The 15,306-nt window shown below is 33.1% G+C and overlaps 2 protein-coding genes across 3 annotated transcripts in view; one reads left to right on the top strand and one right to left on the bottom strand.

Annotated features, from left to right (window-relative positions):
- The window catches only part of LOC107455486 (uncharacterized), a 48,197-nt gene extending 36,684 nt beyond the window's left edge, over positions 1-11,513 (bottom strand). The window contains exon 1 of the mRNA XM_016073073.4: positions 11,257-11,513. The gene's annotated coding sequence lies outside the window, so the exon portion shown is untranslated. The remainder of the gene's footprint in view (positions 1-11,256) is intronic.
- The window catches only part of LOC107455484 (uncharacterized), a 180,828-nt gene that overhangs the window by 127,822 nt on the left and 37,700 nt on the right, over positions 1-15,306 (top strand). The gene's annotated exons all lie outside the window — the stretch shown is intronic.

The raw sequence follows: 15,306 nt of genomic DNA, 5'->3' as shown, positions 1-15,306 counted from the left end.
CAATACAGTGTTTAGTGAGCAAAAACTGGAACACTTTAAGGACTTTTGACTTAATAATAAGATTTTCGCATTCTAGGACTCAATTTTAATGATTTGAGGACTTAACCTTAAAAATGCTAATGAATTAGTGCAGAAGATAATTTAAATTACCAAATTAGACTAATAATAATTTAATAATTTACTCCATTTGAATAAATTTAGACTAATAATTTATTCCGTTTGAATAAATTAACATGCTTTTTTTTTTGTTCGATTGGTTGGTTGGTTGGTGTCGTGTCATGGACAGAAAATAATTTTAAATGTGATCAAAGGTCCTTTATACAACATCTGCAATTTGGAGGCAATTTTCTTCATATAAGTCCGCCCATGAATTGTTACTTATTTGCTGCAATTGTGCCAGTATAGCGGGACGGTTGAAAAGATGTATGGGGGTAAGTTCTATGTCTGGGCAATTTTTGCAGAGGCAGTAAGTCCTTGTTCCGTCACCATGAGTCTTCATCCCCCTAAAGTGTCCTGTCCGGAGTCTTGTTAGTGTGCTGGTGAGAGTTCTATTGGTACTGATTTCAGGTATTTGATGTTTGATTTGAATTTTCCTATCATTGAATTTCGTTTTAGTCACTGAATTGATATCGCTGAGAGTGACATGAGTAACTTTGCTGGTGTTTAATTATCTTGCCTCTTTTGACAAGGCATCAGCCATCTCGTTTTCAGTAATGCCAACATGTGCGGGAATCCACTGCATGGTGCACTGTTTCTTCAAGTGGAAAATCTTACAAAGTGTACTGTGTATATTTATAATTAGCCCTGAAGAGCTGCTTGGAATTGCTTGAAGAGCAGCTCTACAGTAGCTTTTTGTTCTATTGATACAGATTTTTAACTCTTAAATTATGGAGGATAATACGGTCCCAATTATATGAGCAGGAGGGCGGAAGGAAATTTGTGACCATTAACCATCAATCACTTTTTGCGTATTTTGCCGCATCAAAGAAATTCTATTTTTAAATTTTATTTTTCAATAATTTTTCACCCGATTCCCTTCAAATTCTCATTTTTGTCATTTTACATTATGAAAATTGAGCAAGTGTAAAAATTTATATTCCTTGCAGTTTAAAAATTTGTTTCAACCGCTTGTAAATAAAATTATAAATAATTATAAAAATAGTTTAATACATGGAATTCTCTTTTTAAGTATAAGTTTCACAATCATGGGTAAAAATTTTTTCATTACCTTGATTAGTTTTTAATATATGACAAAAACGCAAGAAAGGAAATTAGCTTAAGAGGAACAGAATTTCTACCACGCTCCTTACTGAAATATTGAGTTTATATATTCTAGATTCCGACTATATATCTAAATGCTTATTACTTAGGCTATTTACACAAATCCAAATTACGTGGAAAAAATTGATGTTTATTTAGAAAAAAAAACGGTGAAAGGTTCAAAGAAATGAAGAATTTTGTGTCTGATTTTGTTACTTAACGCAGCATCTATGCTAACTCATTTTATTTTATAACCGTCGTTGAACAGTCGACCCGATTTTGGGCTTACGACTACTAATGTTCAACTCCCTAGCCTTGTAATTTTGAACCCAATGCAGAAGACAAGGGAACTCCTGGATCAGCTATTGGGAGAAATTTGTCTTCGTGGAGGACTTTTCGATGGAACTAACCCGCATTTACGTTACATGGAGAGGAAAACCTCCCATGGTTAGCTTGACGGCAAAGAGACTTTAACCCATAATCCGTCTACCACTGAGGGTACGAGGCCTGTCTGAAAAGTATCCGACCTTTGGCCAGAAAAAATATTTCAAATATCTGATGGAGTTGGGACCCTAATCCCCTTCAAAGTAGGCCCCTTGTGCTTCCACACACTTAGCCCACCGATCCTTCGACTGGTGGAAACACCTCTGGAAGTCTTCTTTTGGAATTCTTTACTCTCAAAACGGGATCCTTTCAGCGGCGTCTTCAATTTTGGAAACAACCAGAAGTCGCAAGGAGCCAGGTCGGAAGAGTAGGGAGGTTGGCGAATGGTTGTAATTCCATGTTTGGCTAAGAAAGTGTGGATCAATTGGGATGAATGTGCAGAGGCGTTGCATGATGCAAGTGCCAGTTGTTCGCCTTCCACAAGTCTGGTCTTTTGCACCGAACTGCCTCACGGAGTCGCCGGAGAACATCTTGATAGTACTCCTTTGTCACTGTTTGTCCTTAATGTGCGTATTCGCGATGCACAATTCCACGGACATCAAAGAAAACAGTCAGCATCACCTTGATTTTGCTTCGCACCTGCTGCGCTTTCTTCGGCTTCGGAGAATCGGGATGCTTCCATTGCGACGACTGTCTTTTTGTTTCTAGGTCGTACCCGTACACCCATGACTCATCTCCAGTTCTCACGGTTTTCAGAAACCCAGGATCAGTGTTGGCGGCGTCCAGAAGGTCCTGTGCAACGTCAAAACGGAGGTCTTTTTGTTCCAGGGACAACAACTTGGGTATGAATTTCGCAGCTACTCGGTTCATGTTCAAATCTTCACGCAAAATTGCTTGTGCAGAATCTCTACTCACTCCAACCTCTTCTGCAATCTCCCACACTGTCAAACGACGATCTGCCATCACCAAATTTCGCAACCCCTCAACATTAGCTGCACTCCGAGCTGTTTGGGGTCTGCCGCAACGCTACTCACTCTCCGCTGATGTGCGGCCATCTTTGAATCGGATGAACCACTCCTTAATTTGTGTTACACCCATCGCTTCTTCTCCAAACACCTGCTGAATCTTACGAATTGCTTGGCTTTGAGAATCACCAAGCTTTTGACAGAATTTGATGCAATATCTTTGCTCAATTTGTTTAATCATCTTACGAGAAAACTAAATCCGACGAACACTACGAACAGCACCTTACTTGGCGACCACCAGCCAGCGACTGGCACAACCGAACGCGGTGAAATATTTCAAGCATGTGCATTAAGGTTCCTCCTTCCACCGTGCACGATGGTGCCGCTTTAGAATAATTACTTAGCGCGGGAAAAATTAAGGTCGGATACTTTTTAGACAGGCCTCGTATTTTACGCCAGCAGTGTGGTCGGTGTAAGCCGGATGCAGAGTTCGTATCGACCAGCCCTCGCTAGGATTCGAACCCGGTTCACCTCACTGTAAGGAGAACGCTCTATCCCCTGAGCCATCACAGCTCATTCTAACTGATTAGCATATTTAAGGTTAAAGTCTCGAACCATTAAAATTGAGTTCTGGCACTTAAAAATACGATGAGATCTAAAGTTTACAGCTTTCACCTTTTTCGCATTTTACGTGTTTGTACTTGCGCGCTTTTTAATTTATTTGAAAGTGTGTAACTAAAACTATGTTGCAAAAAAGATATTATAAAAATGGTTAAGCAAATGATTATGTGATTTTTAACAATTAATCACTAGCGAACATTACAATCAAATCCCACCCAAAAACCTTTCTTTCTTTGGGTTTGCATAATAGTTAAACTAAATTAACATTTAAATCAGCCTAGTAAATTAACTTTTAAACATAAACAATCATAGTTGATGAATTACAAAACATTAAATTCAAGTAATTATTTTCTTTTAATTGTACTTTCTTTACAAGTGATTTGAAGATTGTTGCATTTTATGTGGTTAGGATTTTTTTTTTTTTCATCTGACATCAAACAATCCTAACGATTCGCTTTTCATATCACGTTTTAATCATTGGCCTCTATTTCAAAGTCAACTATGCAATTTGTGTCATCGATTAAAGTATTTTCATCACGAACTTTATTGTCATCCCACATCTGCAATTAATAGTGGAAACTACACAAGACGCGAGCATGTTTAATATGTAGAGCAGCTGATTTAAGTTGAAGGAATGCTTAAGCTTCCAATTTAGATGACAAAGAAAAAAATAACTATCCATAAATTTTAACCAGATAACAAAAACGACGAACTGACTTCAATTAAAAAAATAATAATAGCTTTAATACTTCGGAAATATTCAGTGAAATTTATATTAAACTAGGAGGGTTTAGCCAACACCTCCTAGATGTAGAAAGGCTTCAGCACGGATCAATTTAGTAGTCCGATGTGACGAAGTTAACTGCGCAGTAGACGAAAAATAAGAAAAATGTCATTACGTTAGGGGGACTAAGCTGCGCAGTGGTTGAAAATACAAAGTATGTCATTGCGTTTGGACTACTAAGGGATATTTATGGTAACCCGTGCTGAGGCCTGTTCTTTCTAGGAGGTGTTGGCTTAGCCCCCTGTCCGCTGACGCTTACCAACCCCGATGATTGCTTCGCAATAATTGATATTTCTTGGCATAAAACAGTTGAAATTATTCAACTAAAAATATATGGGGGAGACTATTTGAGGGTGTCCATCGATTCTTGCCAAGTTGTGATCAGGGTTGATCGCCAAGATGGGCGTTGTTGAAACCCAATCGTGATTCTGATTGATTTAGATTTTAGCGTTATTTTTAAATGTTCAACGGTATATGAAATTTCAGAGGTCCGTTAGTTCTACATTGGATACCAACTGGTAAGGTTACTTTTGCTTCTGGTCAATAAGATCGAAGGTATGTGGGCAGTCATAAAACGGGACTTTAGAAAAAAAATGTCACCGCGCAGACCGGTACCACAGACGCCAGTTTCGATTCGTATTTCGACGAATTTATGTGGCGATGGAGGTACACAGATTCTATTCATGGTAAATTTGGGCAGTACCTAACTGCTATTAGAGAATTTAGTGCACCTAAATCTGAGGATAGTCAAGCTTAATGAGGAAGTGAGTTGTTTTTTTCCTTTTCTTTCTGTGCTTACTTCATTAATTTTTGTTTCGATTTAAAATGCATTTTATTGGGTTTATTAATTTTTCTTATATTGGGTTCATTTCAATTTTTATAAACTTTTGGTCGATGTTTTGTTGAAATTTTCCAATGTTTTATTGAAATATCATTATGTTTTGGCCTTAGTTCCTGTTACCACGGTGTTCCGCGCAAACAGGAATGGCGCCAAACGTAAATCGCCAATTTCGCCGAGGGGCACCCTCAAGTATAATTTTGCCAATATATGTACTAAAAAGAACACTTGTGCCTCCACTTCCCACGTTCAAATATTTGTGTATATAAATCATTAGTAAACAAGTAATCATTTTTTGAAATATCATTTAAAATTAAAAGTATACTGTTATAGCAAATTTTGTGAGTTCCCAACTGTTATTTATTATTTTTGCTTACCAAGCAGACGGATGTATTTTAAATACAATTTTTGCCTTCATCATTTTGTGCATGCAGTTGAAAGTTAAGTTGTAAATCATTTAACAAATTTCTTTAACCGTAATTCATAATAGTATCTATATTATATAAAACGCTAATACGTACGTATGCATGTATCAATAAAACCGATGATATTTCTTTTCTCGCGCTGGCAACAGTTTTCATTTTTAATTGATTGGATTCGGCGCGCAAGAGCATGTAGTGAGCATCATATGGCTAATCCATGTTATATAAAACGCTAACACGTTTTAATTGGGTATAATATGAAAAAAACACAACTACTTCGATTTAGTAGGAACAACATATGACGCAATGCTAAACGAATGGAATTTAGTTGTTGTTTATTTAGTTATTGTTATTAGTAGTTGTTGTTATTTGTTTTAGTTGTTGTTGTTTATTTAGTTGTATTTAGTTTCAATAACTTTTCTTTATAATGCAATAAAATCTGGCGAGCAGCTATTTAAACGATCGAACACTTCGTTTGTTTATTTGTGGCTTGAAGTTAGGCTCGCAGAAAATGCCGTTCATGGGTTAAATTTAGTAGGAACAACACAACCTGTGACGTAGGCTATATTATACCCAATTGGGTATAATATGAAAAAAACACAACTACTTCGATTTAGTAGGAACAACATCTGACGCAATGCTAAACGAATGGAATTTAGTTGTTGTTTATTTAGTTATTGTTATTAGTAGTTGTTGTTATTTGTTTTAGTTGTTGTTGTTTATTTAGTTGTATTTAGTTTCAATAACTTTTCTTTATAATGCAATAAAATCTGGCGAGCAGCTATTTAAACGATCGAACACATCGTTTGTTTATTTGTGGCTTGAAGTTAGGCTCGCAGAAAATGCCGTTCATGGGTTAAATTTAGTAGGAACAACACAACCTGTGACGTAGGCTATATTATACCCAATTGATAGGCTTCGGCGCGCAAGAGCACGTAGTGAGCAAAATTAAGGTTTAGAATTGCTTCGGAGAAATTTGAACTGTTAACAATGACTTAAACAAAAAGTTTTATTTTAACTGACAAATACTATATTATAATTTTAACTTTTTCTATGACTATACTCATTTTCTTACTCTTTGTTTTTTATACATTTTATATTTTTGTGATAAAATAAAGAACTTATAGTTGTTCTGCTTCTGAACACTGATGAAAACGCAAAATGATGGGCTTCATCAACAATCAAAAATATATACATTTATTTTACAAATTCCATATTAGGGTGGCGCCATTCAGAGAATTAAAAATACAAAAGTATCTTTAGCGAAGCCGATGCTTTACATCCGGCGTTCAGTGGCAGACTACTATTTCGTATTGTTTTACAACACATGGATTTAGCCCTTTTGTGGGAAAGACTTTAAAACAAAACTTACAACAGTTACTTTTCTCAAAAACTGAAATTTAGATTAGTGTGATTAAGAAAAATATGTGAACTGTTTGCAATTTTAAATTAATATTGAAATGTACAGGTTTAGAATTTTCTACAGTGAAAAGTTTTCGGAACTTCAGTGTTCAAAAAAGTATACAAAAGCTAGACGTTAAGAACGTATCCAATGAGCGAGTAAAGCGAGCATCGGATTGCGAAGCAATCCGAAATGAACTGCGAAAGCAGTTCCGGGGGTTGGCGAGCACTAGCGAGCAGGGGGCGAAGCCTCCTAGTATTAATGTAATTTGCACCAAAGAATAATAATTGTAAATCGGTTAACTCTTACACTCACTGTTGCACTCTTTTAGCAACATGTTGGCAAGGAAATGATTCTACTTCCCCTTTCTAGCCCCAATCCTGTTCACTATCAGATTATGATTCATTTCGAAGTTAACAAATCTCTCTAATTGGTAAAAATTTTAGTAATTAACAATAATCTCAAATCGTTGAGTTTTTGGCTGATACGAATCAGAATTTCTATGTTTGAAGATGTTTGACTGAATAAAAATTGCTTTTTTTTTACGTATTTTGGGTTTACGACTACTAATGTTCAACACCGTAGTCTTTTAATTTTGAACCCAATCCAGAAGACAAGGAAACTCCTGGATCAAGTAGTGAGAGAGGTTTGCCTTAGTGGAGGACTTTTCGGTGGGACTAACCCGCATTTGCGCTGCATGAAGTGGAAACCCTCCCACGGTTAGAATGTAAGCAAGGAGACTCTGACTCATGATCCGTCTACCATTGAGGGCATATTACGTCAGCACTGTGGTTGCTGCAAGCCGGGTGCGGAATTCGTATCGACCAGCCATCTGTGGGATTCGAACCCGGTCCACCTCATTTATTGGTAATATAAGAGAAACAAACCACCAAATAATTTTATTTTATTAAAATTGCCAGTTTTGAAATATATTATAATTTTTTATTTTACTCGCCGATTATACTCGTCATACGCGCTGCAATAGAGATAAATATCGCCATGTATCACCTATCTTGTTTTAGAGTTTTTAAAAATAAATGTAATTTTTTGTAGAATATATAGTTCAAATATAGCGATTTTAAAAATAAAAAAAATTTAGAAGAAAGGATTTTTGTACAATCGACAATGATAGGATGGGTAGCTGTATGACAGTGTTTCCCAAAGTGTGGTACGCGTACTCCTTGGAGTACGGGAACAGTTTAACGGGGGAACGCGTTCTTATGAAAAATATCTTGCAACTTATTTAAAAACAAAGCTAGCCATGAAAATTTACGATTACGTATTTTTCTATTGACTATTTTTTACAGAGTTAACTGTTAATAATGAGTGGTGTCAACAGCCAGTTGTGATTTGTAACTTTAATGCAATTTTTTTTTATCACAGCAAAAACAATATCATCCTTCTCACTGATGCAAATAAACTTATTAAAAATACTTAGTACCAAAAAAAAAATAATAAACATGTTTTTAAAAAAATGCATTAATTTTTTTATTAGTGGTTCACAGCGTTACGAAAAATTTAGAAAGGATACACAAAAGTCATAAGTTTGGAAAACACTGCTGTATGGTATAGTGCTTGAAACAAAAACAACAAAAAAACGAGAAAAAAAAGACTAGGAATTAAAAAAAACTTTTGATCTAATAATCAAATTATCATGCTCTAAGATAGAATATTAAGACACGCTTAACTTGAATGTTATATTTAATTTGTGCGTACGACATTTTATATTATGAAATGAGGCACACAAATGTACTTTCTGCGAATAAACACATTTTTTTAGAAGGGTAGCCGCAATCTGGAGAATATAATCTGAGTCGTAGTTAACTCTCTGAGTCGTTGAAAGTTTTTACCAATTATGTTAATTTCACTTTTAGCGTATTATGCGATACCTCTAGAACTAGAAGCAAACCACGATTTTTTTTCTTCTTCCAATTATAAAAATAGTTTTTCAAAAGTATACACATACAACTACTATATGTATCTACATCCAAATATAGTTTTTTTTAATAAATGTTTGTTATTTTTTTAACAATTTTGTTTGATATACGTCAAAAAAAAATTAAATCGTAAAGTGTGCAAATTTACTTCATTTTATAGCACGTAATTTTAAATTATTAGGAAGCTCCGCTCCCTGTTCACTTCGCTTACCAACTCCCGTGGTTGCTCTCAGTCATCATTTTTTTAATTTCTTTAAAAGTGGATTTAAAAAAAAGTTCATTTTGTTTATGTACTTACTTACTTATCCTCTACGAGCCTTGGGCACTTAAGGCCTCTAGCATATCCCTCCAACGCCTCCTGTCTCTAGCAATAGATATTGCTTCCTCCCAGCCAGATATTGCACATTCTTCTAATTCGCCCAAAAACATGCGCTGGATGGTAAGTCTGGGTCTTCCTCTTGTTCTTTTACCATCAGGGGCCCATGTAAGCGCAACAGATGTAATTTTTTTTTTGGGCATTCTTAGGATATGTCCGTGCCAGCTCCATCTTCGTTTTTTAATTTCATCTTCTATTGTTTTTATTTTAGCTTTCTTTAATAGATTTTGACTTGATACTTTGTAAGGCCAGAAAATTTTAAAAATAAATCTTAAGCATTTGTTTTGAAAGGTTTCTAATTTTTGTATTTCGATCTTAGTCTGTTTCCAGGTTTCTGCGCCATATAATAGTACTGCTCTAACAATAGCTTTTGTTTGTGTAATATATTATTATTATAATTCTATATTTTGTGAATATGTTAATCGTAACGAAATAAAGGGATACCTGGATTTATAAAATAATAAACCGTAATTGAAGAAAAAAAATTTTAAAACTCAGGCATAACAGAATTGAGAATATATTTTACTTGCTAACAACATAAAACGATAACCTTAGATAATATTACAGTTCGAATCGGGAAAAGTTTTTATTTCTCTTAAATCTTTCGTATTTTTAAAAATTTCCATACAAATGTTACATCTGGCAGCATCTTATTTTTCACTTTCTTATTTTTTTAATTTTATTTCTTCATTATTTTTGTTACTTTTAATATTAACTCAAGCGCTAACTTATGAATAAAAGATTGAGAGGGGGAAAAAATATTTACAATAGATAAATAGTTATTTTTAAAGCAAAAAATTGAAAAAAAATCGGAACTTCGAAAAATAAAATGTCGTGTTAAGTTCTAAATAAAAGTGGTTCTTTGAGCACGTACAAATGTCAAGCCAGTTGTTGCATTCCTGTAGCCTGCAGAACTGCCCGTATGGTGTTTCTTTTTTTTCCCTACAAGTTTAAAAGTTAATAATTCTCGATATAACGACAGAGTGTTTTTTTTTTCTACACACCTTCGAAATTTCTAGTTTCTACGTCTTATAGTTTTTGCACAGCATGTCAAAATGCAAAATTAAGTTGAACAGCCAAAACAATGGTGGTAGCGTTCCTTACGATTTTTCAATATACAGAAATAAAATACAAACTTCGATAGAAATTGGAAAAATAGTTTTTGAGAAATATAAATTTAAATATGCGATTTGAAAATAAAATTGAGATTAGGCCCTCTGAACCGTTAATATTGCATCTTAGTGCGAGAAAATAAAATTATGAGATCTAATGTTATTAAACTGCTCAGTTTTTTTTCTTTGTTATGCACACTGTGTATCGCAGACAAATTATCGACAATGATTTTAACTGATAATTCAGTAACTCTATTATTCAAAGCTATCTATTTCAGTTGAAAATAGCTTTGTTGATGCTTATTGCCGTACCATCAAATCATTCAGTTTAATTAAATGACGTCTATAATTAAACAATATCCAACTAGCTATCCGTCTAACTTAACATTGGATCTTTCAAATTATTTTATCATTACATGTCAAATACATTTTTAACATGCAATTTTCTTTCTCTTTTTATCCTTCGTATTTTTCTTGTATCGTATCGACATCGTATTTTTTCTCTTAAAACCCCTTTAAAGTATCGACTGTTCAATATGAACTAATTAATTTTTTTATGTATAATAACTGATTAGAGAGTCAAACCTTCAAAATTTTCTCTGATATGAGGTTGAAGTAAAGGTGTGTATAATTAATGTTAATATTAGCTTTCAAAACGCATACAAATTAATAACTATGTCTTCATCTGCTAGCATTTTAGTATCCCCATTTTCCAAAACTATCTCACTCATTTGGAAGTAGCTATGTTCACCTTATCGCCCTCATTAAATTAAATGAATGACGGCAACAATAAAACGAATATCTAACTATACATAGGTTCCTAATTTAACTAAAATCTCTCACTTTATTTTATCATCGTATTTTGAATACACTATTATCATGTTATTGCCTTAGGTTTTCTTTTCTTATCTACTTCTTTTAAAACCCAATTGAATCATCGGTGATTGCTTTATTAGGCCTAATTAAATTAGTGTCCATTTGAAAACATTGGAAGCAGTTTTGTTCCTCAACTGGAAGTAGTTTTATCGATGTCTTAATTTAACTTATTAATTACAGAAATGTATTTATTATATTTATTAATTAGAGATATTGTTCATTCAAGCAGAATTACGAAAAGTAAACATTAAATAAAAATAAGAAGGATCTAATCCTTACCTCATCTTAAGAAATCCTACTTGGAGTTGTTGATTTAAACCACTTTCACCACTTTAAAGACATTCAATCTATATTTCACGCTGTCTACAATGCCCAACCGATTGACCCCGATCAAGCAATCGCCTACATCCCTGCTTTTCAGATAGGACTAGTTTCCGAATTTTCTTTTTTTCTTTCTTTTTACATCATCACATCGCCTAACACACGCCAACTCCACCCCATTCTTACCTTCCTAATTAGAGTAATTTCTGTTAGGTATGTCCATTCATAAAGGCTAAGGCGTTTTAAGAACAATGCTTTGTCCTTTCAAGGCCGGCATTCGATTCAAATAGACATTCATTTCAGCTAGACGCTGTAATAAGTCTTGAAGAATTATTCAAATCGTAACGATGTGTTTCGATTTTTATATTTTTAATGATACGGTTATTGAATTTTGTTACATTCTGAAACCATACTCTTGTAAGCTACCATAATCAACTAGCGAGCTGAATGTAAGACGGGAAAAGGAGAAAACCGGCAGCAAAACCATTTTATTTATAGACGATATTCGTAAGAAATAAAAGAAGCTCTTTCTATTTACAATTTTAACTATTTTTCATGATTTAATTTTCTCGAGCCAAAAGACAATCATATTTATATGTGTAATAGTTTTTAAAAATTTTTTTGATAATCATGGATAATTGGATCTTCCCGAAAACAAAAGCTGTAATGAAACAATTTTCTTATCAGCTTTTGTTCTTTTTTTTCCGGCTTGATATCAGCCCTGATCAAATGGTCCTTAATGTCAACTAAAGACAAGGATGTCGAAGGACGAATGCAAAACAGTGAGAGTGCATATCGTAAGTAAAATTAAAACACATACAAAATAATGGAAACACTTCTATGCTACTACATTTTTTTCATATTTCTCAAGAAATAATTAATGAATCATTTTATAACTTTAGAAGTGTTTAAATCATGCGATTTCTCGTACTTATCAATGAAGTTTAAAGCTTTTTAGTGGTTTGAGGGACCGACAACAAATTACACACGGAAAATGTTTGTGAACACCCTATGCCAAAAAATTTTGCTATAAAATTGTATTTTGTAACAATTATTTTAGTTATTATATGCAATAATTGCACAAAATTTCGTCAATAGCTTAAATACTTATGGAAATATAGACATTTTATAAAAAAAACTAATTTTTTGTCTTATGTTTTTTTTGCTATAACTTAAAAAAATATTCAATAAAATTAAACAAAATAGTTAACATTTGAATAAAAATTAACATTCAATGATTATTTCGAAAATTGTTTATTGTTAAACATGTAGTAGACAATACCATGTAGGATGCTCTGCAGGCAACAGAAATGCAATTACACAATTGAAATTTGATAAACTAAAAGGGCATTTTTATTTATAAGCTTGACGCGATTTTTTTTTTAAATCCGATTTTTTCCGAAAGTTATTGCATATTTTAATGCTTTTTTCGCGATTTTTTCTCCCCTTTTTTGGTTTGCAAAAACTGAGACTTAACTTGAAATTGCAATAGGATGAGTGAAATACATCGCAAATACGTCGCAAGACGCTGTGAAGCACAAAAATTAATCCCGAAAATAAACGAAAAATGTTACAGTAAGTGATTTTACGACATCCACCGCGTTCTTCACTTATATTTTTCCTACTTAGTACTTGTATGAGAAGTTTGTACATGAAGTACGATAGATCACTACAGAAAAGCGTTTAATAATTGAAGAGCTTAGTGGAAGAACCGGCTAAGTAACATTTAAAAAAATATTAGGAAAATTACAAATTAAAATTAAAATTCATTATGTTGCTAAATCTATTCATTCCGAAGATACTCGATGAAAGAACTGTGTTACGTGACATTATTTGAGTATTCATTGGATGGAAGAACCCGCTAAGTGACTTGTAGATAAACAGTCAATGAACAACTCTAGAAAATCTCTTGCTTGAAATCAAACGTTATAGCACGGTGAGAACAAAATTGGTGAAAATGAAAAATTTGAAAAAGCAGCTTCCATAGATTAAGGAGGAATGTATGCTTTTTCACGAATCAATAATTAACAAAAACAAGAAAAAATAACCACCTAAATAGCAGTAGGGGGATAATGAGCACTACACCCCACTTTTAAGGTTGATGACCTCACTTACTATAGTACTATGGGAAGACTTCACTTCACTTCGGATCGTTTACCTCTCGTCTATAGGATGAGCGCTACACCCTACTTCCTCAGTATGGAAGAGAGTTCAACCCCATTGATAAGCTCTTAGTAGGGATGACGTAGCATGGCTCTTTACGTGGCATGGTTTGGACTAAACAAATATTTCTTAAGCATTTTGGGTATTCATTTTTTTACAACTATGGGTATGTTTGAAAAATTTGATTCTAACTTTTTAATCTGAAACAAGCTTCAAATAAATTTTTCATAGCAATTAATAATTGTAAAAAAAATTCGTAGTATCCCTCATTATGTAAATTGTAAACCATATATATGCTCTTAACGTTGCAGGATTTAGAATAAACAAATGCTTCTTAAAAACATTTTAGTATTTATTTCTTCACATAGATGGGTATTTCTGAAAAAATTTACCTTACTATCTGAAGAAATTTCAAATGAATGATTTGAAACAAGTTTCAAATAAATTTCTTGTTGAAAAAAGGTACAAAAAATTCGCAAAGTGTCTTCCTTTATTTTTATGCGCATGCTCTTAAATCAGCATTGTTTGGACTGAAAATTGCTTCTTAAAAATTTTAGGTATTTATTTTTTCACATATGTATATGGGTATTTTGGGAGAAAAAAATTTACACTTTTTAATCTAAAACAGTTTTGAATGAATTCCTCGTTTCCAAAATTATAAAAAATTCGCAAATTGTCCCCCATTATGTTAACTTTAAACATGCTCTTAACGTAGTATTGTTTGGAGTAAACAAATCATCAAAACATTTGAGTTCTCATTTCTTGACACATATGGAATTTTTGAAAGAATTGGCACTCACTTTGTAAACTGAAAAAAGTTTCAATGCGTTAAGATAATATACGTTAAGAGCATATATAGGGTTAACATAATGGAGGACACTTTGTGAATTTTTTATAATTTTTTGCAATATGTAATTAATTTGAAACTTGTTTCACATTTCAAAGTGAGAGTCAATTTTTTCAAAAATGCCAATATGTTTCAAGAAATAAGCACTCGGATTTTTCAAGAAGGATTTGATTACTCTCTTTAAGAGCATATAATTAACGTAGTAAAGGACAATTTGCGATTTTTTTTTAACAATTTTTTGCAATGAGGAAATAATTTTAAACTTCTTTCAGATTATAAAGTGAATCTCAATTTTTTTGCAAATATACCCATGTGTGTTAGAAAATCAATACTCAAATTTTTTAGAAGCAATTTTTAGTCCAATGCTACGATATGAGCATACGTATGAAATTAAAGGAGAGCATTTTGCAAATTTTTTATAACTTTCTGCAAAGAGGGCTTCATATGCATTCAAATTTTCAGAGGTATTCAAATTTTTCAAAAATACTCACTTGAAAAAAATAAATTACTATATTTTTAAGAATCCTATGGTTAGTCCAAACCATTATACATTAAAAGCAATAATATATTTAACATAATGAAGGATATATTGCAAATGTTTTATAATTATTTGCCATGAGAAAATCCACACTAAAAACAAATATTATTTACTCAAATTCATTAAAGTGTCACTTAGTCGGTTCTTCCACTAAGCTTTTCAATTATCCATGCTTGATCTACAACGTCCATTAGACTCGTGGTAGAAATCTGAATGTCTAATGAATGAACTGTGCTGTATGGGAAAACCTCCTTCAGCATTGACAAATGTCTAACGCACTTAAGTAAACATCGCAAATATTTTTGGTTACAACTTTGGAATTCTGTTTTATCACCCTAGTGAAACTTAAGAAGATAACAATACCGGATATGTACCTCATCTGGTATTTGGCTAGCCTGTTCACCATGAATAGCAACAAACCTATTAAAATTCCATTATTTAGGTAGATAGGTACTTTACT

This window comes from Parasteatoda tepidariorum, chromosome 6, assembly GCF_982258835.1.
Source record: "Parasteatoda tepidariorum strain Cologne lab strain chromosome 6, Ptep-v5.0, whole genome shotgun sequence".
In the NCBI taxonomy this organism is placed as follows: Eukaryota; Metazoa; Arthropoda; class Arachnida; order Araneae; family Theridiidae; genus Parasteatoda; species Parasteatoda tepidariorum.
This window is presented reverse-complemented; position numbering and strand designations above follow the sequence as displayed.